Raw genomic sequence first — 23,419 nt, forward strand, 5'->3', positions numbered from 1 at the left:
AAAATTTTGTGGGGCGCCTGGGTGGCTCAGTCGGGTAAGCGTCCAACTTTGGCTCAGGTCATGATCTCATGGTTTGTGAGTTCGAGCCCCCACATTGGGCTCTGTGCTGACAGTGCAGAGCCTGCTTGGGATTCTCTAATTCCCTTTCTCTCTCTCTGTCCCTCCCCCAAACCAGTCAAAAATAAATAAATATTAAAAATTTTTTTGTGTGTGAACAAGGAAACTCACCTGAAGTTTGATTTTTTTTTTTTTTTTTGGCATCAACAATTTAACGTGCATTACAATGCAACATCTCTTTCCTACTCCTTGTGTTGCTTCTTTTGGAGAATGGCAAGAATGGAGAAGTGAATCATAACCTCACATACAAACCCAGAAACAGAAGGGGTGCTGAAACCTGTATTTGATTTCACCGTGGGTGCCTGGGGTCAGACCTGTGGCAATGATGCCGTCATGGACTTGTAGCTGTTCCCACAGGCACCAAGGGCAGGGCTTCCGCCAGAGTGTGTGACTCTGATGGCCCCATAATGTCTTTACAAGAGCCTGGTCTAAGGGGCACCTTGAGGCTCTAAAACTTACTACCCCAAGTTGAGGTGTGCGCTTTCTTGCTGGAAACCTTCATTTTATGCTAGTGCAAAATGTGACCTCTCGGGGTCATTTCTTTGTTGCAGCTGCACAGTGGCTGTGCAATGAGAGGGTAGAGGAGCCAGTACATAACCACTGGGCACAGAGACACGCACAGAGGCCACAATGCATGCTCACATAAAGGCCATTCTTCCTAGTCAAAGGCACACAATCACACACTCCTTCGGGGGTCACAATGGCATAGGCCGTCACCGGAGTCCCACCCAGGGCCTGTTACACGCATAGACACGCACACCGCACGCTCGCTCCCACCCTCGGTCACCCTGTCTCACAATCCCCTCTTTTGCTTCTCAGGCACATGCAAATGTGACACATTGTGTCTACCCACTAGGCCCTCTGACCTAGCGCAGCTCTAAACTTTCGACCTCTAATCTCACTGCAGGTTTAGGTCTGGCATCGACTATGGGTACAGGACATCCCGCGGTGGTTTCTTCCTTTGACACCACCATCGCACCTTGTGGCCCCATAATCCCCAGGGCACCACCCATTCGCCGCCCCCCCCCCCCCCCCCCCCCCCCCGTTAATTCGGCCTCAGTGACCTCTGGTAAATGTGGCCCTCAAGAGAATTCTTGGCTGTGGGCGCCTCATGTTCAAAGGGCTTTACTGCATTTTGGACCTGCCCCTAAACAAGCCAAGCCCTGTCTGCAAAAAGCTGCTGGCGCTTCCTGCTCAGGCTGCAACAGTAAAAAGGCTGGTCTTTCCAGAAAGCCAAAGGGGACTGTGGAGTCTAAAGCCGTGTAGGCATGTCTGGGGTCTCGGGCAGCTGTCCAGTGCTATCCTAATGGCCAGGGGTGTGTGGGAGGGACTCAGAGTGTGGCGGCCATCTTCTAGATGAGAGCCTCGCCACCTCAAGGTACTTACTGTATTTCAGTCTCTGGTGCTGCCCCTATTCCTGGACTAGGTGCCCTACAGATAAGGATTTTTCTCAGATAGCCCTGGATAGATTTATTGACTAGGAAAGCTCATTACGTAATGTGCCAGAAATTGGGGTTTCCCTATGCCTCTTGGGTACAGGTTTTTGACAGATTTCAAACCTCAAATCCAAGCCATTCCTTTATGTGCCAAGGAGTGTGACTGTGCAATATAAAAACATAGTCAGGGTTTAACTGTCAGGGTTTAAAGTGTGAAGGGCAGTGATCTTAAACTTTACTTTCCTCAACATAAGGAACTGAATTCTATTATTATTCCTATTTTGTAGAAGTTGGTTAAATAACCTGCCCTATATCATACATTTCTAGTATGCTATGGAATCCATATTTGAAACCATGGCTGAAAGACCACAGCCTGACTCTTAATTCTTACTATGCATATAGAGCTTCTCAAATGTCCGTTGACAAACAGCAATAGCACTACAAGTTAGGTGCTGTTTTTACCTCATTTCAGTGACAAGAAAACCAAGGCTCAGTAAGGTTCAGTTAAATATCTGGAATCCTCCAAATACTAAGTGAGCACAGCTGGGAACAAAATAGTATCTTCCTAATTTCAGATACAATGTTGAGGGCAGTCAATACAAAACAATGACCCAACAACAAATACATGTTAGGCAGTTTATAGGGCCTCTTTTTTTTTTAAGATTTCAAAAGGCTTGGGCTCCCAGGTGGCGCAATCAGTTAAGCTTCTGACGTTGGCTCAGGTCATGATCTCATGGTTTGTGTGTTGGGATCCCTGCATCTGGCCCTGAGATGATAGCTCTGAGCCTGTAGCCTGCTTCAGATTCTGTGTCTCTCTCTCTCTGCCCCTCCCCCACTTGTACTCTGTCTCTATCTCTCAAAAATAAATAAACGTTTAAAAATTTTTTTCAAAAGGCTCTTGGAGTGTGGGTATCTGTATCTCAAATTTGAAGATGAGAAAATTGATAGATAACTATCAAAATCAAATCAGTGTTTAAGGATAGATACAGATTGGAACCCAGGTGTTTCTAAATTCAATGCACAGATCACAGTCAGGTCTCATCCTCTCTCCTCATTCAGGAGAACTCAAATCTCCGCCATTATCAAGACAAACTTTTAATTCACCCTTTTGTTTATATAAATGCCTAAGAATAAGGCTTCCCACCCCAGCTCCAACCTTAAGCACTATCTCCACACATCTTCTTTCACTGGAACAGAGCCCCCATGAAGGCAGAGACTTTGTCTATTCCACCATTATGTTCTCATCAACTAGAATAGAGCCTTCTGTGTATTGGATGTTCGTTAATTAGATTCAAAGGAATTAACATTCCTGTGATTTCCCCTTCACCTCTTAACTATCCTCTTTCTTGCCCCCTGGCCTTCCAAGTCTCTGTATCTGGAATCCGCTCTGAGTGATCTCTCTCCATTTACCCACAGCTTGAGAAGTTCACCTGGATAATAATGAACAGATAACACACCAAAATTTGTGACATTCAGCTAAAAAAAAGGGGGGGGGCTTAAAGGGAGTGGCTAAAATTCAAAATACTGAAAATAAGTGACAAAGATGTGGAGTCACTGGAACCGTTACATATTAATAGGAGACTATGAAATAGGTTTAAAAATTGGAAACAGCTTGGCAATTCATTCTAAAGTCAAGTACATGGGGCGCCTGGGTGGCTTAGTTGGTTAAGCTTCTGACTTGGCCCAGGTCATGATCTCATGTTTCATGAGTTTGATTCCTGCATCAGGCTCTGTACTGCAGGTGCAGAGCTTGCTTAGGATCCTCTCTCTCCCTCTCTCTCCCTCTCTCTCTGCCCCTGCCTGGTTCGTGCATACACATGCACTCTCTCCCTCCAAAATAAAATAAACTTAAAAAAATAAAATAAAGTCAAACACATAACTATCATACTACCTAGCAACTTCATATCTAAGAGTTTACCTAAGAGGAATAAAAACTTAGACCCACCCAAAAACTTTCACAGCAATGGTCTTAGCAGCTTTCATTATAATAACACAAAACTGAAACAACCAAAATGTCAACAGGAGAAAGGATGAATACATTATGATATATCCATATAATGGAATACTATTCAACCATATTTTGGATTGAACTGATACAGGCAACAACATAGATGAATCTTAAAATATTTATGCTGAATGGAAGAAATAAGACAAAGTACATATTGTTCAATTCTATTTACATACAAATCTAGAAAGTGCAACCTAATTTATTAACAGACAGTAGATCAGTAATTCCCTGGAAGCAGAGTGGGAGGGACCAGGGAGGGCTGGGAGGGAAGCATTGCAAAGACTTTTGGGGGCAGTGAATTTGTGCATTATTCTGATTATATTCATTATCTATATATGAATATATACACATTTCAAAATGAATCCATTTGTACCTCTGTGTGGTGATGGATGTTAACCAGACTCGTAGTAATCATTTCACAATGTAAACAAATATCAAATCATTATACTGTATACCTGAAACTAATACACAGATGCTCCTTGACTTATGATGGGGTTACATCCTGATAAACCCACTGTAAGCTGAAAATCTCATAAATCAAAAATGCATTTAATACACCTAACCTACTGAACATCGCAGTTAGCCTACTAACTCAGAATACTTACATTAGCCTATAGTTGGGCAAAATCATCCAAAGCCTACATTATAATAAAGTGTTGAATATCTCATGTAATTTACTTAATACTATATTGAAAGTGAAAAACAAAATGGTTGTGTGGGTATTGCTTTCACACAATCATAAAGTTGAAAAATTCAGTTGGGAACCATGTATAATGTTATATGTCAATTATATCTCAATTAAAAAAATTGAATCCAACTGTATGCTTTAAATATGTGCCATGTACTACATGTCAATAGAGATGTTGTTAAAGACATGGTATTATAGTCTTAAATGAACATAGATACAATACATATGACAACTATAATATAGAAGATAGGGGCTATAAATGGACCTACGCATTGCAAGGTTCTTACACTTTATGTGAAGTGGTTCAATATTAACTCTAAGTAGACTGTGAATAGTTTAGAATATATATTTTAATACAGAAAGTGACCACTAAAAATATGCACAAAGCATAGTGAAAACAAGTTAAAATGGAATTTTAAATAAGTATTTAATGCAAGAGAAGACAAAGTTGAGACACAAGGGAACAAAAGTCAGATGGAAACAAACAAAATAAAATGGATTACTATGTCAGTAATTACATTAAATGTAAATGGACTAAACACTACATTTGAAAAAAAAAAAAGACATTGTCACAAGGGATAGAAAAACAATAGTTTGAGAAAACTAAGGAATGTCTTCAGTCCTCAAGTTCTTTATGTTAAATCCTATCACACAGTTTTCTTGTTTTGACAAATATTTTGAATGACTGCATAGCATTCTAACTTAAGAATTATAATTAATCATCTTGAGATGATTAGGTGTATGCATTAGGTTGGACAACATTTCTAGGGTCTTTACACAGTTCTTGATCTGTTAACTTACTAATTATGATTTTATTCTCTTTTATGGCCATCACTTAACACTCTTCTGGTTTCTGAGTTAGAGGATACTAAGATTGATCCAGAATTTTATCAGTCATTTAGTTTCAGCCTATCTAGTCAGCAGTAGTCATGATATTTATCATTTAGAAATTCCTTACTAAAACCCATGATCTACAGGTGCCTGGGTGGCTCAGTCAGTTGAGTATCAGGCTCATCATCCACTGACAGCGTGGAACCTATTGGGATTCTCTTTCCTTCTCTCTCTGCCCCTTCCCTCCTCACTCTCTCTCACAAAATAAAGTAAAAACGAATAGTAAAACCCATGATCCATATATTTGCAAGTTCTAAATCACATGTCTATTCAATTTTAAAAGCCTCACAAAGTATTAATCTCAATCTACACTAAGACAGATACCATTTATTACCAGGCTTTGTCACATGTACCTAGAAAACTCACGTCTGTGAGAATGTCAGAATCTTTAGAAGTTTGGCCGTATGGGATCCTCATCTCTAATTCATCAACTATAATCCTGACTTGCAAAGCTCAAATCATTTCTTTACAGGACTTTACTTTTTCATTCTCCCTTCACTGCTCTTAAAATAAGTTAGGCACAGAGGAGATAATGAATACTCTGGTCAGTATATACATAAACACTGGTTGGAAGAGACTGGGCCACATACGGAGAACATGAGGTTATCTGGAACCATTGTTCATAATTGACTGGGGTTCTTTTAGGTAGGAAGCTTCTAGGACAACTAATGAAAACATCTATATCACATTATTTCAACAAGAAGGAAACACCAACTTACATATGTCATAGCTTGATGTCTGCAAAAACTGATCCGTTCTCCTATGGGTTTCCCTACTGGAGAAAAACAGAGAATCCAGACCTGGGAAAGGAAAAAGAGGTTGAGAGCAAGCATGCTTTAGTGTTACTATGTAACAACTTAAATGGTTTGCTTCTCCATTCCATTTTATTTAATATCTCCTTCAGCACAAACACACACAACTGCAAAAGATTAGAAGGATTTTAGATAAATTGAAACTCTTCCCCTAATCCCCAGGAAATCCAGATATTTCTGCAGATAGCTTTCTGGTCAGTGCTCCATTTTGGGAAAGCTGTTCTGCACCTGAGACTGTGCTGCTCAGTCCTGCCCTGAACATGCTTCCCCCTTCATTCACGGCTTTCAGGACTGAAAAGGACCTACATCATCCAAACCACACCTTACTTCCTGGCTTTGGGATCAGGTGAGGGTGAACAGGTTGAAAAAGTATACAGGTTAGAAAAGACATTAAATTGGGTCAGGCAGGGTACAACAATCCAGAAAAACTGCTGAAATATATCACATACCAAATGTGAAGTAAGGGAAAAATAATGAAGATATGGAAAATATTCCAGAAATACTGTCAGTAGAAAAATCACATTATGAAACCATATTTACACTATATTATTTGTAAGATACATGCATACTTCAATATTGAAAGACTGACAGATCATCAGATTTCAGTAGACAGAGAAAGTCCAGAAAGCAAAACACCCATACATTAACAGTGCTTGTCTTTTTCTCTTGATCTTTTTTTTTCTTGAAAAGTAATAATTGCCTACATACAAGAGACAGGTTTCTTTGCTGTTTCAATGACATATATGTTTGAAGATTTCTTTTGATGTACACCTTTCATAGTACTGATGAATAAAAGAAAGGTGAAGCTCACATGGTTAATCTTAGCCAAAATGTATGTGTGTGTATATACATGTGTGTAGACGTGTGTATGTGTCTGTGTTCCAAAATATTGTTATGTTATCTGAATCATAAAATCTCAAAATTTCACCAGGGATCAAATAACTAGATACTTAGAAAACAAAGCTGACAGAAAATACCTAAGGTAACCTCAAGAAGGTCATGCCTCAGTAACCACTTTTTTTGAGATAGTATACTGTTGCATTAGACTTTAACCTAAAACTTACATATTTTTTGACAGATAACTGACATATGACATTATATTAGTTTCAGGCATATAGCAGGATTCAAAATTGTTTATATATTACAAAATGATCACCTCAGTTAAGTCAATATCCATCACCATACAGTTATTTTTTTTCTTGTGATGAGAACTTTGAAGATCTGCTTTCTTGGCAATTTTCAAATATACAATATAGTATTATTATTATAATACAGTATTAACTATAGTCACCACACTGTACATTACATCCCCATGATTCATTTATAACTGGAAGTGTGTACCTTTTTCCCACCTTCACATATTTTACCCACCCTCCAACCCCCACCTCTGGCAACTACAATCTTTTCTCTGTATCGGAGTTCAGGTTTTTTTTGAGGGGTGGGGGATTAGATTCCTCATATAAATGAGATCATACAGTATTGCTACTTGTCTTTCTCTGACTTATTTCATTTAGGGTAACATCCACCAATATTGTTGCAAATGGTAAGATTTTCTTTTTAATGTCTGAATAATATTCCCCTGTGTATATATACAATATATTTTGATTTTGATGAGAATTTAAGTATATGAAGTTATCAATTCAATGGCCATGTCTTAAAACATATATGCATATGAACATTTGTTATAAGTGGAAGCTGTTTTCCAAAATGTGCAAAGTTCATTCTTTTAAACAGTGTTTACTTGGTCTTGGAGGAGTACAGTAAATTTGAATTATTTTGCTAAATGGTTGTTTTCTTCAGTTGTTTTCTTCAGTTACCAGTAATATGATGTTCTATAAGATTTTTATGTATGCTTATTGTTGGATTACTGCCTAAAAATATGGATAGTCTCTGAGAATAGTCTTGTATTGATGCTGGTCTCACTGCTATATCCTTAGGGAAGTTTACTTTACAGAACTATTTCCCACTCCATTAGTCACATGCTCCAGAAAGCTGCCGAATGTAACATCATAAGAATAAAACATGTAATGAAGGAGATACCATGTGATCCAGCAATTCCACCCATAGGTGTATACCCAAGAATAAAAAATACATTCACACACACACACACACACACACACACAAAACCTTTTACACAAATGTTTGCATTTATAACAGCCCAAAAGTGGAAGAAACCCAAATGTTCATAAACTGATAAAGAAAATGTGGTATATGCATGCAAGGGAATATTCTGCAGCCATAAAAATGAAGGTTATTTTGATACCAGTTACAACGTGGATGAATCTTGAAGACATTATGTGAAGTGAAATAAGCTAGTCACAAAAGGACACATATTGGGGTGCCTGGGTGGCTCAGTCAGTTAAGTGGCCGACTTCAGCTCAGGTCATGATCTCACGGTTTGTGAGTTTGAGCCCTGCATTGGGTTCTGTGCTGACAGCTCGGAGCCTGGAGCCTGCTTTGGATTCTGTGTCTCCCTCTCTCTCCTCCTCCCCCATTCGCGTTCTGTCTCTGTCTCTCAAAAATAAATATTTAAGGGGCGCCTGGGTGGCTCAGTCGGTTAAGCGTCCAACTTCGGCTCAGGTCACGATCTCGCGGTCCGTGAGTTCGAGCCCCACGTCGGGCTCTGGGCTGATGGCTCAGAGCCTGGAGCCTGCTTCCGATTCTGTGTCTCCCTCTCTCTCTGCTCCTCCCCCGTTCATGCTCTGTCTCTCTCTGTCTCAAAAATAAATAAAAAACATTAAAAAAATAAATAAATAAATATTTAAAAGAAAAGGACACATGTTGTATGATTCCTCTTATATGAGATTCTTAGAATTGTGAAATTCATAGAAACAGAAAGTGGGTGCCAGGGACTAGGGGGAGATGGGGGATGGGAAGTGTTTAATTGGGTAGAGTTTTAGTTGGGGAAGATGAAAAAGTTCTGAAGATGAATGGTGGTGATGGCTGCAAGAACAATACAAATGTACTTAATGCAACAGAACTGTGCATTAAAAATGGTTAAAATGTCAAATTTTGTTAGGTATACTTTTTTTAAGTTTATTTATTTATTTTGAGGGAGAGAGAGAACACAAATGGGGAAGGGACAGAGAGAGAGGGAAAGAGAGAATCCCAAGCAGGCTCCGCACAACCAGTGCAGAGCCAGATGCGGGGCTCAAACCTGCAAACTGCAAGACCACCACCTGAGCCAAAGTCAGACACTTAACCGACTGGTCCACCCAGGTGCCCCAAACTTTGTTATGTACACTTTACTACATAAAAAAACAAATGAAGTACTTATACATAATTAATAGTGGCACATTAACAGTGGTACTGGTTATACAACCCTGTGACTACATTAAAGACTACTGAATACACTTGATCTCCACTCAGGTCTTGCTCTCAGGGTTGTGAGTCCAAGCCCTGTGTTGGGCTCCATGCTGAGTGGGTAGATGGGTAAACAAACAAATAAATGAAAATAAGGTGTATCTTAAAGAATTATATCTATAAAAGGATAAAAATTTATAACAGAAATTCCTTATCATCACAGTGCTTTTTTTTAGGTCAGAATAATTTGATAGTAAGCGGACGGTGGTGGCTACTCTGAGTAACATCACTGCCTTATGAATTCCCAAGGCACAGTATCTGAACCTCCCTAGTGGACTTAGATGCATTTATTTCCATTCAGTGTTCGCCTTACTTACCAAAAGGAACATAAAAATATCAACCATGTCATTCGAGTCTTTTTATCAACCCAAATACTAAGATGGTATGGTTAGGCATATCTTAAAAGCATTTAGTAAGAATCTGATTTTTTTTTTTAAGCACACTTCAAGCCCAGCATGGAGCCCAGTGTGAGGCCAGTACTTACCACACTGAGATCAAGACCTGAGCTGAGATCAAGAGTCAGAGGCTTAACCGACTGAGCCACCCAGGCACTTCAAGAGTCTGATTTTTTTGTCCCAAATTCTATTCCTAGGAATTTATATTAATTAAATATCTACACAAAAATCTAACAGTAGGTAACAGGTTAATTTGGTTCTTTATATGATGGTATACATACCATTATTCATCATGATATCAGTCCAGGCTTAAAATAAGTATACATAATGTAGGAATTATGTATCCAAGGTAGGTATCCTGTTGAATTTAAGACAGAATCTATTCAGATTTTCTAAATGTGAAAATGTTCTTAGAGTCTATGAGATTTGATTGCCTTGGTTTCTCATTGTAAAATCCAGAGTATGAAAATCACCTACTAAATATGAATATCTTGGAGAAAGATAATCTCTATAAAAACTTAATAATATGCTGTAATACTATATTAATATGTTAGCTATTTTACTGAAGAACATTTCATGTTCTCTAATTCATTATTACAAAAGAAACAATTCTACTATCTCTTTTTTAGAGTAAAGTTGTGCTTCTCATCTCTGCTCTTCTAACACACAAACACACACACACACACACACACACACACACACACACACACAATTGAGGACCTTGGTTTGAGAATTCATTTCTTATTAATAAAACATTAAGAGTATCTAGGAGGGGAGCCTGGGTGGCTCAGTCAGTTGAGAGTCTGACTTCAGCTCAGGTCATGATTTCGTGGTCCTTGAGTTCGAGCCCCAGATCTTGGGCTCTGTGCTGACATCTCAGAGCCTGGAATCTGCTTCAGATTCTGTATCTCCTTCTCTCTCTGTGCCCCTCCTCTACTTGTGCTCTGTCCCTCTCTCAAAAATAAATAAACATTAAAAGAAAGACAAGTATCTAGGAAAGAGAAGGAAATTGCCCTATTCCCCAACTGCACCAGCATAAAAGACACTTTTTTGAATCATAACTTGCTCAAAGAATCTGATCCAATCAAGTATCTCATAAAGTGAGAACATTAATAAGAGGCTCGAATACCTTTAATCTGAAAGAAAGAAATGTGAATAATTAGTTATTTTCTCTCATCACAATCCATACTTGGAAATGTTATTTGGAAGACACCTAATCACCTGGAATCAGTTATTATTCCAAAATTTGGTTAAACCAATCTTAAATAGCTTTTTAAAAATCTAACTCAGGGGGCGCCTGGCTAGTTCAATTGATAGAACACGTAACTCTTGATCTTGGGGTTGTGAGTTCAAGCCCTATGGTGGGTGTAGAGATTTCTTTAAAAAAAAAAAAACCTCTTAAAGAAAACCTAACTCTGAAAGACTGTCTCATTTGATACTCACTGCCCTGGTTAATTAATTTTTAATGGTTATTTCTATTATCTAAAAGGTGTAAATATCTGTAAAGTTTTTAAACCAGAAATTCTCACTTCTCTCCACTCACATGTTCATCTAATAAAACTCATGGACTCTTTTTGCAAACTCAAGATTCTTATTTCTTTATGGTTTGACTCTTATACTTAATGTGATATTCTTTAAAACAAAACAATACATATATACTAAATAGAAAACATATTAACAGCAATCTCCAGATGGTGGGAATAAGAGTACTTTATACTTTATCAGAAGTTCCTTAGGATAGATACTGTGTTTTACAGCAAGCCTTCAGTAATGCCATCACCAGAAATTGACATATTACAAAATATTTCAAAAGACATTTCAACATGACAAATGTATTTTAAAAGATTACAGAGAAAAAATTACAACAGGTTGTTCATTCTTGTATTTATGAAACCTGAACCCTATGCATGACATGGGGACACATTACAAGGGAAACAAATTACACCTACAGTCTTTGCATATCTTTTGGTTATATATGCTCAATATAAACACTTTCATTACCAAGATTGTACTGAGAATGAAAATACAGGTAAGTGGCACTTGCAGATTGCAACAGAGAATATAATAAAGGTGAAGAGTGTTTGGTGCACAGTACGTGCTTGATAAATGTAGCTACACTACCACACTTCCTCAACACAATTAAAATATTACTTCTAATGGACTCCTTGCAAAATTTCTCACAATGGCCTTCTTAAAGTGGGATTCATATATAATTTAAAAATTTCCAGGGTATTACTGTTCTTAAACATGAATATTGCTTAACATTATAGAGTGTATGTTTTCCTTAAGTCTAACTCTGTATAAACATAATCTTATTAGCTGCATAATATTCAACCATATGGGTTAATTAAGCAGTTCCATAATCCTGAATATTAGTTTTTCCATCATCATAAACCAGAAAATTATCCTTGATTCTAGACCAAAAAAAATTAAACTGTTTGGGTTCTGTTTACAATAAGAGAATACACAGGAGGATATGAATGGTAGCCCAATGAACATGAGAATGTTAGCAAGATTTACCTGAATAGCACCCAACATCCACTGGGAAGAAAGAAGATCACGATCAGGACATTTCAGACAAAGGAAAGCATGCCCTAAAACCAATAGTTTTATGATAGAAAAACTAGCTCACACAATGATTTTTTGGATGTAACAATTCTTTCCTCCTCATCAGGGTCTTTCTTTTGGGGAATGGCAGGACCAGATAGGGAGTCACAGGACGCCAGGCTTTTCTTGGAGCACAGAATGACTTCGTTGTACAATATTCTCTAGGTCCACGCCCGCCCTGCTCACACACAAAAACAGATGGAAGAGGGACAGCGTGGAGTCTGTGTAGGGTTTACAGCAAGTTCCTGTGGTCAGATCTCTGGGAACGCCGTGGTCCTGAGACACGTGGCTGCCCCTCAGAGCTCCCAAGTAAAGAATTTCCAAGGCGTTCCCAACCTCCAACTTCTTTCTTACGGCCATTCCTCTGTGGCAGCCGCAAGTAGCTGTGAGGAGAGAAGACTAAGGAAGCAGCAGGGAACCTAGAACCACGGGACAATGACACAACAGAGCCACAACAATCGCTACACAGGTAGAGGACATGCAACCAAATGCACGTCACAGAGCACAGCCACGCACCTGTCTCAGCCTCACTTCACGATCGCACTCACTCTAACGGAGGCACGTCCCGGCACACGAACACGAACACACACACACACACACACACACGCCCCCCATGCCCCCAATCCGGCCCCACCGATACACACCACCTTCCCCTGTGGTGCTTGAACCTCAGGCCTGAGATCAAGGTAACAACTAGTCGCCCCTACTACTGGCTTCCATACTTCAAAGACTTCCTCCCACACCCCTCATGAACTTGGTTGTCCAGAGCCCAGCCTGTCGGCACTCCGTGCCTCTTACATCCCGAGGGGAGTTCAACTCACCTTGCACAGCTCCAGATTGGCGCGAAAATGGAAGAGAAGCCGAAGATCCGCTTGACCGCTGCCCTCTGGGAAATGTAGTTCGGGCCTGCTTGTCCGGGGCCGTGATGGCTCATGGGAGAAATAGCCCAAATCCCAGCAGCCTTGCTGGAACTTTAGTCGGCCTAGGGAACCTCCCAGGCCGGGCAACGCGTCACGCGAGGGCGGGTAGGGCTCGCCTGGAAACAGACGAGGGCGTAGTGTGCGAGTCTTGGTGGTCCAGATTAGGCTAGAAGGCAGAGAAGGGCGATCCGGAACTGGCGGCTGTCCGAAGCCTCAGGCCTGTGGGTGCAGAGCCTCAAGGTTGGGTCATTGGTTGCGGCCCCCAGGGCCAAGGCGGGGACTCTGGTGTAGTGTTCCCTAAGGTAGCTGCAACCTGGTGATAACATACAGGAAAGTAACTTTTGATATTGCCAGAAATGGGCTGGCTTTCTCACTACATCGTGTTAGCTACATTTAATAATAGTGAGTAGGAGTGAAGTAGTATTTAGTTAATACTTTTATATTCAATGTGGACTTAATTAAATGTAAAAGTGATCTGGTGAAAATTTTGTATGTTTGTAATATCGGTGTAGGAATAGTTTTTCTAAGCATAACCAAAGAGAAATGTAATATATATATATATTAAGATTTGACTGGATGGTTCTTTGTCAGACCTTCCACTTAGTTCTCATTCCGTTTTGTATTGGGTATTCTCCGTCTTTTGCCTCTCCATATAAACCTTAATATTAGTTTGTCGATATCCACAAAGTAATTAGCAAGGGTTTTGTTGTTGAATGTTTTTATGATGAAAGGGCGTTGAATTTTGTTAATAATTTTCTGATCAATTGAGATAATCATCGGTTTTTCTTTGTTCAGCTTTAATCCTGTTTTTACACAGGAGTCGTGTCAATGTAGGGGTTGGGGAAACATTTTAGACTAGTATGGTTGGGTCTTGCTCTCTCAATTTGCCTGCGACCCTGAGCTGCAACCTGCACAAGTTCTTCTCAGGACCACTCCTCCCCCAACCAGTTAGGTGACACATGATGGCTAGAGGGGGCTGGGTATTTCCCTTCTTTCACATTGGTTAGTCTCTGGTAGTTTCCCTTTGATGGGGTTCTTGAGCAAAGGGCTAAGAAAGCATCCTTAAGATGTCTTTGGTTCAAAAGGTGATTTTATTAAAGCACGGGGACAGGACGGGTGCGGGACAGAAAGAGCTGCCCTGGGGTTGTGAGGAGTGACTGATTATATATTTTTAGGTTTGTGGGAGGTGTTGGGGGGAATGAGATAAAGTAAGGCTCTAAGGCATTTGGAAGCAAGGCTTTCAGGACCTTGAGGGACTAGCTGCTGCTAAGATAAGGTTTCTTTTAGTCTTTAATGAAACAAAAACATGAAGGAAATAAGGCATCCATGAGGTGGATCCTTGAGGAAGGTCACTCTCTGCTCTGCATGTTTCAGGTGTCTGTCAGTGGGTAAGCTGTAAGGAGGTTAATTCATGCTACTTTTCTCTTGTCTTTGTTTCTCTCATCACCTGCGGGCAGGTGGACAACAGAATATCTAGAAATATTTCAAAATGGTTACTTTCCCCTCTGCTAGAAGCGTGTGGGGAATGTCCTCCGATTTTCTCTCTGAGAAAGTGGTGGTGTTCTCAGAGGTCAAACTCAAGACAGTGGGGGCCTGTAGAAGTTTTTAACTCTCAAGCTGGTCCACACTCAGTTGGTATTCAGTTTGCTTAACTTTTTGTTGCTGTAGGGGTAGTAGTGATCATTTATAAGCTCTGTACATTTTGGAGCAAAACAGCAGAAGCCCTCCTGATTTGGTAATAGTAATTTCTTTGATGTGTAATATACATACCTAAAAGCACATACAGCCTAAGTACTGCCGGATGGATTTTTTGAAACTGAACACATCCATTTATTTCACTATCCAGATCAAGACACAGGACATTTTTGGCATCATAAAGTATCCAGATTTCTAACAGCAAAAATTGGCTTGGCAATTTTTTTATTTTATATTAATGGAATTACACAGTATATACTCTTGTGTCTGAATTCTCTTGTTCAACATTGTGTGATTCACCCATTGTATGCTGTTGCATGTAGTTCTAGGTTATTTATTATTCATTTTTGTGTCCTAATGCTACATTTATTTTTCCTTGTATAAAACATGCCACATTACTTTTCCATTTCCATCAGATGGACAGAGAGACAGAAAGAGTAAGAGACAAAACTAGGGTCACTCTGAATCCTGCAGACATTAAAAAGATAATCAAGGGGCGCCTAGTTAGCTCAGTCGGTTAAGTGTCCAACTTTTGCTCAGGTCATGATCTCACGGTTCATGGGTTCAAGCCCCGCGTTAGGCTCTGTGCTGACAGTTCAGAGCCTGGAGCCTGCGTCAGATTCTGTGCCCCTCTCCTGCTCATGCCCTATCTCTCTCTCTCAAAAATAAATAAACTTTAAAAAAAATAATTAAAAATGCCAAGAAGAAAAAAGCTAATTAATAAAGAAAGGATTATGTCACCATTTCATTTTCTTTCTAATCAGTACATAAATAAAAATTTGGCCCATCAAAGCATGGAAGGATTCCAAAGGATGGAATCTTAGATCTGCTGGATCCAAGGATAGTGTTTAAGTCTCAAAAGTCAAACTTACAAACTACTCTTTGAAGCTTCTAACATGTGTGCAGTCTCAAATCCTAATCATCTCATCCCCAATTTGACAAAACAAGAAAAAGCATCACACAGAGCAGTATAGCAAAAATATAAACATGCCTGCAAGTACATGATCACTCAGAATAATGCGACCTAAGGGCATATGCCAAGGCTAGGGCCAAACACCCACCAGAATAAAGCTCAGCCAGGAAGCAGCTGCCATAGAAAGTGCATGTGCATTCTGAGTGAGGGCCAGAATTCTCCAAAGCTTCAGGGACCCAAGTGTTAAATTCCTAGGTCTTTTTTGTGTTGGGAGACTCACGCCAAGAGCAACATCTCTCTCCAGAACCTACACATGTACCCAACCCATGCCTGCTGAAACTCTTTGATGTTTCTGAGACTTCTCTCAGTTTGAGTTTATGTTCTTAGAGGTCATTGGACCTGGAATTAGCAGGTCAAGAACCTCTTCATTTGTATCGGTTGTGAGGTGGGCAGGTCCACAGAGAAACCTCTGAGTGTGATGTGGGAAGCTCTCTGCAGATAGTTCACGCTGTGATTATTGGCTCTGTAGGAATGGAGGGCATGGGATGAAGTGTGAGTTTGTGGGGTGAAGTCAGGGTTAGGGGATAGATTGATACAGAAGAGGGTGATGGTGTGAGCAGAGGATGCTCTCACAGTCATCATTCCACAGGGTGAGATTAGCAGCCAAAATTCATTAACCCTGAGCCACAGCTTTGTTCTTGGGTTAGAATTTTAGAGCTGAAGGAGACCCCATATCAAGGAGAGACACCTGAGGAAGAGTGGATCCTTCTGGGAGCTCTATAGACGAAATTATACTTCCTAGAAACCCTCCCAAGACAGGACTGCCCCCAGATTGATGTCTGGGACCTCTGAGGAGTTTGCAGCCCTGGTTTTTGTAGCTTCAACCTTGACTTTATTTTTGACATAAAGATGAGTAGAAGATGTTAGTGTCTCTCTGACCTCATCTGTTAAGTGGGCAGAGGGCATGGAGAACGTGTCTTAACAAGTATATTACTCTCCTGTTCCCAGTTCTTTATCAAACCACTACTACTCTGAGGATGATATGCAACATAATATGTCCATTTGATATGGTACCTCTTAGTACATTATTGGACACTGGGGGTGTAAGGTGTGTTTCCTGGTCTGAAGAAATATAACACAGTGGTCTCAACTGATACAGTCTTCTATTCAAGTTCTTTTATAGTATTTTGAGCATTTACATCTACCATGCAAAGTTTAGTCCAATGTTATGTGTCTATTCCTATCAGGACCCATTTATTGGCTCTCAGGGCTCCCAGCAGCCATCGGACCTTAGCTATTCAGCCTGTAGACCCATAGAGACCAAATTGTTATGGCCCAAGTTCTTCGGCATATGAAAATACTTTATCAGGCAGGCTATTATAAGGGCTCAGAAATTACCTACCAGGAAAAAAAAAAAATTACCTTCCAGGAACTAGTCAAAGGCTAGTCCTTTCTTGGAATGCGTATGGTTTGAGCTGTCCTGACCTGCTGAGTTAACCCTTTACTCTACAGAAGAATGTGGTGTTTAGCATGTTTATAGAACTAATGAATCTTAACGGTCATGCTTTACTTTGTTTGCTTCACTACACGTCTGACTCAGAAGTTTCCCACAGTAGCAGGAGGCTATATCCACACCAAAGCACAGTGATATTCAACATAGATGTATTAATTTCCTTACTTCCCCTTCCTGTGTTTTAAGGATCCCATTCCAGCCTATTGTTTACTATAGAATCCCTCCAGGAAAATGCTTTTTTATATTCTTATTGTTGATCTGAAATACAGGGTTTTTTGTTTTTGTTTTTGTTTTACTATTAGAGATGTTACATGGATTTTTCCTTTCAGGGTTTGATGACATTCAAGGATGTAGCTGTAGACCTCTCAGGAAGAGTGGGAATGTCTGAGCTCTGCTCAGAGAGACTTACACAGAGATGTGATGCTGGAGACTATAGCAACTTTGTATCATCACCGGGTAAGGTCATTTGTTCCCCTATAATTCAGAAGATACAGTACTCTCTCCATTGAAATTCTAAGGCTGCATTAAATATCTAAATTTATGTTCCCTATTTTAGAAAATTGGTTTCAGCTTTGTTGTGTGGAATAACATCTCTCTCAGTCACCTTCATATCTTTTATCACTGACTTTCACACCTTCCTCTGGCTCTTTATGTATGTAATTGACTTTCCTACTTTAATTATATAAATTTTAGGGAAACACATACCATGGTATTTTTGTGTTTGAAAGCTACATTCTAGGCATTTTGCACTTAATATTAAAGAAATTTCACAGGAAGAACCATTAGTTATGTCGTGAAACCTCTTGTTTTTCTTACCAAAATAACTAGCAATAGAATCCATGTGTATTTAAATTTAACGGACTGAGCCACCCAGGTGCCCCATGTATATTTAAATTTAAATAAGACCTTCCTCCCATGGTGTTTTCTTCTTTGTTCTGGTGATTCTTAAATCAGCCTAATATGACGACATTCCAACCCTCTCATTATTTTTTCATCTAGAAGCTTTTCTGAGACCCAGGTTTTAAACTCTATTTTTAAGTTATTCTAGAGTTAGAACTAAGCCATAAGCAAAGACTCTACATGCACTTCAGCCAGTTTCCCCCTAATGATAACAACTCACATAAGCATAGTACAATGATCTAAACCAGAAAGTACACTTTGATACAATATTGTTAAATTACCTGTATACCTTGGGGCACTTGGATGGCACAAGTCGGTTAAGCATCCGACTTGGGCTCAGGTCATGATCTCACAGTTCATGGGTTTGAGCCCCGTGTCAGTCTCTGTGCTGACGGCTCCTAGCCTGGAGCTTGCTTAGGACTCTGTCTCCCTCTCTCTGTTCCTCCCCTGCTCATGCTCTGTGTCTCTCTCTCTCCCAAAAATAAACATAAAAAAATTTTTTTTTTAAATTACCTGTATACTTTATTCAAATGTCACCAGTTACCATGGTAGTGTACTTGTACTGATCCAGGATCCTACCATTCACTTAAGCTGTCATGTCTCTGTAGTCTTCTTCATTCTTAGATAAGTCCTTTCTCTTTCATGATCTTAACACTTTTGAACTGTGCTGGTCAGTTATTACATAGATTATTCCTGGATTTGGGTTTGTCTGACATTTTATGATTAATAGTTTGATTAGATTAAGATTATATATTACAAAACAGCCAGAATATAACTGAAATGGCAGTAAGCACATAACTACCCATAATTACTTCAAATGTAAATGGATGAATAGATTAAAAAAAAAAAGACCCATCTACATGATGCCTACAAGAGACTAACTTCAGAGAAAGGACACACGTAGGCTCAAAGTAAAGGAATGGAAAAAGATATTTTATGCAAATAGAAGCCAAAAGAAAGCTGGGGCAGCTATACTTATATCAGCCAAAATAGACTTTAAGACACAGATTATAATAAGAGTCAAAAAGGTCAATTATATGATGATAAAGGTGTTAGTTCAACCAGAAGATACACCATTTGTAAATCTTTATGTACCCAACATAGGAGAACTTAAATATATAAAGCAAATATTAGCAGACCTAACGGGAGAAATAGACAGTAATACAGTAATACTGTGGGACTTTAATACCACACTTTAATTACTGGATACATCATCCAGACAGAAAATCAATTAGGAAACATTGGCCTTAAACAACATGTTAGAACAGATGGACTTAACAGACATACACAAAATATTCTATCCAAAAGCAACGGAATATATGTTCTCCTCAAGTGTATGTGGAACATTTGCCAGAATAGATCACATGTTAGGCCACAAAACAAGTCTTAATAAGTTAGAAAGACTAAAATTATATCAGCATCTTTTCTGACCACAATAATGTGAAACTAGAATCCAATTATATGAAAAAAAAAATACTGGAAAATTCACAAATATATGGAGATTAAACAACATGTTACTAAACAACGAATAGATCAAAGAAGAAATAAAAAGTGAAATTTAAAATGTATGTTGAAAGATATATATATCTTGAGACAAAGAAAATGGAAATGCAATATACCATATGAAGCTGGAAGTTAGTAGAAGGAAAGAAATAACAAAAATTAGAGTGAAAATAAATGAAATAGAGACTAAAAACAACAGAAAAAATCAGTTAAACTAAGAGCTGGGTTTTTAAAAAATATAAATGGAAACTTTAGCAACACATACACACATGCACAAAAGAAAAAAAAAAAGAATGAGGACTCAAAACCAGAATATAAAAGGGGGCATTACACCTGATACCATGGATTATAAGAGACTACTGTGGGGGCACCTGGGTGGCTCAGTCGGTTAAGCAGCCGACTTTGGCTCAGGTCATGATCTTGCGGTCCATGAGTTCGAGCCCTGCGTCGGGCTCTGTGCTGACAGCTCAGAGCCTGGAGCCTGTTTCAGATTCTGTGTCTCCCTCTCCCTGACCCTCCCCCATTCATGCTTTGTCTCTCTCTGTCTCAAAAATAAATAAACGTTAAAAAAAATTTTTTTTAAAGTATTTAAAAAAAATAAAAAAGAGACTACTGTGAATAATTATACACACAAAAAATTGGACAACCTAGAAGAAATGGATGAATACTTAGAAACATACAATCTACTTATACTGAATCGTGAAGAAACAAAAATCTAAACAGACTAATTACTTGTAAGGTAATGGAATCAGTAATTAAAAACCTCCCAACAAACAAAATTCCAGGACCAGATGGCTCCAGTGGTGAATTCCACCAAATATTTCAGGAAAAATTAATACCAATCCTTCTCAAATTCTTCCAAACTCATTTTATGAGGCCAGCAGTAGTGGGAGACTAAAACAAGATAAGGACACCACAAGAAAAGAACATTACAGGTCAAGATCCCTGATGAACATAGGTGTAAAAATCTTCAACAAAGTATTAGCAAAGCAAATTCACCAATACATTAAAAGGATCATACACCATGACCTGGATTTATTCCGGGTATGCAAGGATTATTAAACATTCATGAATCAATGTAATACACCACACTATCAAAAATAAGGACAGAAATCATATGATCATCTCAATAGATGCAGGAAGAACCTTTGAAAAAGTCAACATCCATTTATGATGAAACTCTCAACAAACTGGGTAGACAGGAAATGTACCTCAACATAATAAAGGTCATGTATGACAAGCCCACAGCCAACATCATACTAAATGGTGAAAAGCTGAAAACTTTTCCTTTAAGATCAGGGACAAGGACCCACACTCACCTTTTTTGTTCAGTATAATGTTGGAAGTCTCAGCCAAAGCAATTAGGAAAGAAAAAGAAATAAAGGACATTCGATTGGAAAGGAAGAAGTAAAACTATCACTATTTGCATATGACAGGAGCATATCTATTGAAAACCCTAAAGATTTCACCAAAAAACCTTGTAGAACTAATAAATGAATTCAGTAAAGTTGCAGGACACAAAATCAATATACAAAAATCACTTGCATTTCTATACACTCGTAGCAAACTATCAGAAATAATTAAGAAAATTATCCCATTTTCAGTGGTATTGAAAAGAATAAAATACCTAGGAATAAATTTAACCAAGGAAGTGAAAGACCTGCATATTGAAAACTGTAAGACACTGATAAAAGTAAATGAAAAAGACACAAATAAATGGAATGATATTCCATGTTCTTAGACTAGAAGAATTAATATTAAAATTTCCGTACTATGCAATGTAATCCCTCTTATAATTCCAATGGCACTTTTCACAGAAATAGAACAAATGATCCTAAGACTTGATGGAACTGAAAGACTCCAAGTAGCTAAAGCATTCTTAAGAAAACTAAGCTATAGGCATTACACTTCCTGATTTCAAACTATATTACACAGCTATAGTAATCAAAACTGTATACGGTATTGGCATAAAAACAGACATATAGTTCAATGGAACAGAATAGAGAACCCAGAAATAAACCTACATGTAGATGGTCAATTAATTTACAACATAGGAGCCAAGAAAATACAATGGTGGAAAGGATAGTCTCTTCAATGAATGGTGCTGGGAAAATTTTTACATACAAAGGAATGAGACTGGGCTACTTTCTTACAATAGAATTCTAAAACTCACATGGAAACAGTCTCCAAATAACCAAGACTATCTTGGGAAAGAAGAACAAAACTGAGGCATTACACTTCCTGATTTCAAAATATATTTCAAAGCCTTAGTAATTAAAACATTATGGTCTGGTAAAAAGACAGACATATAGACAGACCTTATAGACCAACAGATCAGAACAGGGAGACCAGAACTAAATCCACACGTACAAGATCAATTGATCTTCAGCAAGGATGGCAAGAATACACAATGGGAAAAGGACAGTCTCTAACAAATTGTTACGTTAGGAAAACTGGATCTCCACCTACATAAGAATGAAATTGGATCTATGTATTATACCATACATAAAAATCAACCCAAAATGGATTAAAAACTTAAATGTAAGTTCTGAAACTATAAAACTCCTAGAAATCATAGAGGGAAAGCGTTACAGCATGGATACAACACCAAAAGCAGAGGCAACCAAAGCAAAAACAGACCAGTGAGACTGCATCAAATTAAAAGGCTTCTGCACAGCAAAGGAAATAACACAGTGAAAAGCAACCTGTGGACTAGAAGAAAATATCAGATAACTGCAAACCATATCAGATAAGGAGTTAATTTCTAGAATATATAAGAAATTCCTACAACTTAAGACAATAAAATTCACTGAGTACCTCTATGTAAAAATGGGCTAAAGATTTGAATACACATTTCTGCAAAGAAGACATAAAAATGGCCAACAGGTATATGAAATCTATGTCAGCAATCTGTGAGGGTTCCAATTTTTTTCACAACTTCACTAAAACTTACTATTTTCCATTTTTAAAAAGTTTATTTATTTATTTTTGAGAGAGACAGAGAGTGTGGGGGAGGGGCAGAGAGAGAGGAAGAGAGAATCCCAAGCAGGCTCCGCACTGTCAGCACAGAGCCTGATGCAGGGCTCAAACTCACAAGTTGTGAGATCAAGAGTTGGATGCCTAGGGGCACCTGGGTGGCTCAGTCGGTTAAGCGGCTGACTTCGGCTCAGGTCATGATCTCACAGTCTGTGGGTTCGAGCCCCGCGTCGGGCTCTGTGCTGACAGCCTGGAGCCTGCTTCTGATTCTGTGTCTCCCCCTCTCTCTGACCCTCCCCCATTCATGCTCTGTCTCTCTCTGTCTCAAAAATAAATAAATGTTAAAAAAAAATTAAAAAAAAAAAAAAAAAAAAAGAGTTGGATGCCTAACTGACTGAGCTACCCAGGCACTCCACTATTTCCCATTTTTTAAAAATGGCTATCCTAATGGGTACAAGATAGTATTTTGTTGTGGTTTTGATTTGCATTTCTTTAATGATGTTGGGCATTTTTCCATGGGCTATTGCTCATTTGTATGTCTCCTTTGAAGAAATGTCTTCAAATTCTTTGCTTATTTTGCGATTGAGTTGTCTTTTTACTGTCTAAGTGTTCTTTATATATCCTGGATACTAGACTCCTATCAGAGACATGATCTGAAAATATTGTTCCCATTCTGTGGATT

The 23,419-nt window shown here is 38.8% G+C and overlaps 1 protein-coding gene across 9 annotated transcripts in view; it reads right to left on the reverse strand.

The window, feature by feature from the left end:
* LOC122208711 (zinc finger protein 585A) overlaps nt 1–23,419 on the reverse strand; it is a 109,202-nt gene that overhangs the window by 58,758 nt on the left and 27,025 nt on the right. For 2 of the 9 annotated variants that reach the window (XR_006197336.1, XM_042920060.1), the window contains exons 1-5: nt 13,139–13,212; nt 12,231–12,736; nt 9,992–10,068; nt 5,860–5,940; nt 2,881–2,983 (exon numbers count right to left, since the gene is read on the reverse strand). The gene's annotated coding sequence lies outside the window, so the exon portion shown is untranslated. Of the gene's footprint in view, nt 1–2,880; nt 2,984–5,859; nt 5,941–9,991; nt 10,069–12,230; nt 12,737–13,138 lie in introns of those variants that run through there. The other 7 variants (XM_042920049.1, XM_042920051.1, XM_042920052.1 and 4 more) reach the window with 7 other exon arrangements.

The sequence above is a fragment of the Panthera leo genome, chromosome E2 (genome assembly GCF_018350215.1).
Source record: "Panthera leo isolate Ple1 chromosome E2, P.leo_Ple1_pat1.1, whole genome shotgun sequence".
NCBI lineage: Eukaryota > Metazoa > Chordata > Mammalia > Carnivora > Felidae > Panthera > Panthera leo.